Source organism: Condylura cristata, unplaced genomic scaffold, assembly GCF_000260355.1.
Source record: "Condylura cristata isolate star-nosed mole 26May11 unplaced genomic scaffold, ConCri1.0 scaffold00018, whole genome shotgun sequence".
Taxonomy (NCBI): Eukaryota; Metazoa; Chordata; class Mammalia; order Eulipotyphla; family Talpidae; genus Condylura; species Condylura cristata.
The window spans coordinates 250,398-254,672 of NW_004567119.1; positions in this window are offsets into that span (position 1 = coordinate 250,398).

Consider the following 4,275-nt stretch of genomic DNA (forward strand, 5'->3'; position numbering starts at 1 on the left):
GGTCACCTCCGGGGCAGGCGGGGATCAATCTGCGGCCAGCTTCAAAGTGCCTCGCTTTACCCCTGCGCCCCCAGGGAGGGCCTGGGAGCCATGATGAGTCTTTACGTCCTCAAGTTCTCTTCTCGAAGCTTCGGTTTGACATCCTCATTCCTCTGCAAAGTCTCCAGGAGCTTTCCAGCCTCTCTGAGCTGGGGCTGCCCTGGCCGCTGTGGTCACGCCGAGAGGTGGGTCTGTTTACCGGATCCTGAGCCCTGGCGATCGGTCGAGTCTGTCAAGCAGGTGGACAGCACACCCGGGAGTGGTGTCTGCTGTGTGGACGGCTGCGGGGCTGGAGACAATGCCTGAATGTGTGCATACAGAAGTGGGTTTCACGGGCCCTCCCTGGGTTAAAGCGCAGCACTGAGAATCTAGAGCTGCTTTAGCAAGAGTTTGAGATGCTCCCCGGAGGGGACCCCAGGGCGCAGCAGACCTCTCCTGACCCGCCCACTGCTCCCCTCAGCAGTAGACTTCAGTCAATCTGCCTGTTCTGCTCCCCGCTCTGTCTCTGGGGAGTCCTCTCACCACCCCTGCACCTCTGGCCGGTACCCCAGTTCTGTGTACACAAAGAAATAAAAATTTGAAAAAAAAAAGTGGGTTTCACAATTTAATGAGCTACATTCTGGAATATTCCCTTTATCTGCATCTTAAAATGACTATTTTCCCCTTAGAAACCTGACCTTAAATTTCTTGCATACAAAAGTCACTGGTGCCCTCATTAGCTCCGGTTCCAATCCCAAACAGGAGTAGGTACTAAGCTTCTGGCCAGGTCATAGAAGGTGTATGTCTGTAAGTCATTACTCCATGTCCTGAGAGGAATTACCTCATTATATTCGATGCAGATTTTATTGTTGACTTCACATCTTTATCTTTTTATCTATCACATCTTTATACTTTGTCTATCTCCCTAAGTACTTTGAATTGTTTTGCTCTGTTAAAAAAATAATTTTCAAAAACCAAAATGGGTCGGCATTTATTGTCATTTTAATTAATTCTTTCACATGAAAGAATTTCATTAGGTTTACTGGATTAATGATTCCCTCTTGGCACATGTATTCATTAAGATACAGAAATATTTTATGGAGCATACCAAGAGTCCCTGAAAATGACTGAGAATTTTTAACAAAATTAACTCCAAGCAATTCTGCAATAGTAAAAACATTGAAGTTGTTTATCAAAATGCATGGACTCGAAAGGCCTAGGTCTTCTAGTACTGTGGGACTCAGGGTGTTGATAGTGTGATTAATAACATAAAGAATACAGAATCTAAGGACAACTTATTCTTTTTGATGACAATATAATCAACCTCAATAAAGCTGTTTTGTTATAATGTGTCTATAAAATTATCCATGCAATGACTTCTGATCGAAACATTTACATGCAAAGATGAAAGGAGGAATAAAATATATATTCAAGATTACATGGGTGGAGCATTATTTATCTTGAATAGCTTAAACATAAAAGAATTATGGTCACTTTGCAGTGATCACAAATTCACACTTAAGTCTCATGAGTTTCTTTTCACTTGTGGGCTTAACACGAAAGAACTCAAAAGCAGCGTCTGACCTCTCTGGATAACGGTCATGTTCCATGTGTATTTGCCCCTGGAAGAGGAATTCTAGTCCTGTTCGGGCCAGGTGTTGGCTTTTCTAGCTTGCTGCGAGGAGGAAACCGCTCTGAGATGTGCACATAGACCCAAATGGAAGAAACAATGTTGTAGCATCTTTGGTAAATACTAGAAAACAATCGGGCGGATTTCAGTGATGTCAGATAGCAAAGCAGAGTTTCCACCAGGAAAGAGACAAAGAAAAGAGCAGCTCGCGGGTCGAAATACACCTGCACAAACAGGGACAGGCGTCGGCGCCTCCGAAGTGTAGGAGAGAAGCGTCTCCGTGCCCAGCTGAGGCCAGCCCTGTCCTCACAGCTGGGGGGCCAGAGAAGACTGGGGGTCCCTGGGAGGCCAAGGCCTTCCCTCGTAGGTGGGGTCTGTCTCGCAGCCCCTGGGGGGGTCTCTTCATTTGCAGCTGTCTGCGAATTTAAAATTGAAAGCTGCTTTATCATATGCCAGCCGATGATCACTGTTCTTGATATGGTCCTAATAAATAATGCTGATGGATGGAGTACCTATTAAGTAGGAGAAATGCAGATAGATATTTCTGTTGTGCAGATGAGCAAGTCCGAAATCTCTGCTCTGCCTAGTCTCGTAAGAATGCTGTCCCTCTTGGTCCAAGACTTTCCTGACCAGTTTCATTAATTTAACCGCTGATAGGTGAGAAATTATTCTTAATGGAATGGGTTCTTATGATCTATACAAGTGACTTATTTACATAAGTGATTATGTAAAGTAGTGATCTTCTCTCCCCGGTAAGTATTTATGTAAATATATGTAAATATAAATGGAAGTATAAACATCAATACATAGGTGTGCAATATATATGTACACGTGTCTACAAACATGCATATAAAGGAATTCTTGCACACTCACAGAAAACCCCTGAGCAGAACAAGTATTTCTTTTCCTGTAAGCAGTTTCCTGTGCTACTACTTCCGGTTTTAGAAGCACAGTGGATGGTCGCTATAGCAATATTTGCATATTTATAAGCACGGAACCTTAAAACGCAGTTGTCAATTTTATAAAGAAACTGTCTTCGCTGCTTGAGGGAAGGTTGCTGCTTCTGTGCAGGAGTACTTGGCTTCAAGAGGCAGCAACGATACAAAGATGATCAATTATATTTCATCAGCCCTCTTTGTTTACATTCTCATGAAAATTGAAAAATGCAGTCTGAGGATTATGAACGTAGGCATACGGTATTCAATAAAGAGAACAAATACCTCTTTAAATTACTTGCCCTGGATTTCTGCAGCTCTGCTTCCTGGATGCATTTATAAATCAATGGTCCTATTTCTTAAGATGATGGATAGCAAATGTTTATTTAAACCCCGGGCTATTTACCACCACATACATCAAAAGTTAGGCATTACACAATTATAGAAGATGACTTTCCTAACTGCAGGAGCCAAAGATCATCTCTTTATTGCTGATGTGCGACTTGCAAGGAGAAGTGTAAAACACTTGTGAAAATCAAAAGAATAGTCAGACACAAGCTTACACAGTCTTTTGTGAGTTTGTGCTCCATAAGTGTGTATGTTCTTTTTGAAGTCAAAATGCTGTCAGTTTTAGTCTTCATTTATCTATTAACATCCTTTTTTTCCCAAAACTTTTTTATTTTCTGGTAGACAGTTCATTTCTTGATTAAATCAGTTTCCCTCCCATCTTGCTTATTCAATTAACTCCCCCTGACCTCCCTGTTTAATTGATAAAGCAAAGACCAGGCTTCACTCTGTGGTGTCCGAAATATCTCAGTTTGGGCCTGTATGGATTTCACATTCTCTTATTGCCATAGAAGTCACAATATTATGCAAAATTTATATGCATATATCTTATATTTCCATTGTAAAATTTGATCATAACTTTGTCATCTATTGATAGTCTTTCTTACATGGTGGCACCTCTTGAGAGGTGCCTTAATATCTGAATGTAGGAAGTTACATATCAAAAAAATCTGCCTTTTTTTTTTGCAGTCAAATGCTCTAACCACTGAGTTATACCTCCAAAATCTGCCATTTTTTTTAATGGCCCAAGGAAGAGCATGTGTGATTTGGTGTTAAATGTTGAAAACTAGGAAATTAAATAAATCTTCAAAGCAGTTTTCTAAAATTTATATTTAAAGCTAATGTATTTTTCTAGGTGTCTGACATGTCAACCTCCGCTCACCCGCTGTAAAATTATTCTGTTAGACCCTCTGTGTATGCTGTTTTAAAGGAGCATTACCCCCCCTCAAAAAGCAAATTCTTATACCAGTTTCACAGAAGAGGAAAAGACTGAGAGTTCAGTCATGAAATAACACAGGCTCTACAAATCTAAAACATCATCCAGTTGGATGTTCATGATTTCTGAAAATTAACTACCACGTAAGGAGGGGGCCCCTCATTTCAACTGTATCCAACTTATCTGCTTAAATGGAGGCTGGCCGTGTGGTGATGGCCAATTCAGCATCTAGAGGTCAGCAAAGGTTAAGACCATCTGGCAGGGAAGCGAGGATAGTGCTGGTGATACCCCTAGTGACCCGCAGCTAAGGAATAAGCAGGGCAGTGAAGGATCTACCCAGCAGGGTCAGCTCTCTGCAGGGCAGTGAAGGATCTACCCAGCAGGGTCAGCTCTCTGCAGGGCAGTGAAGG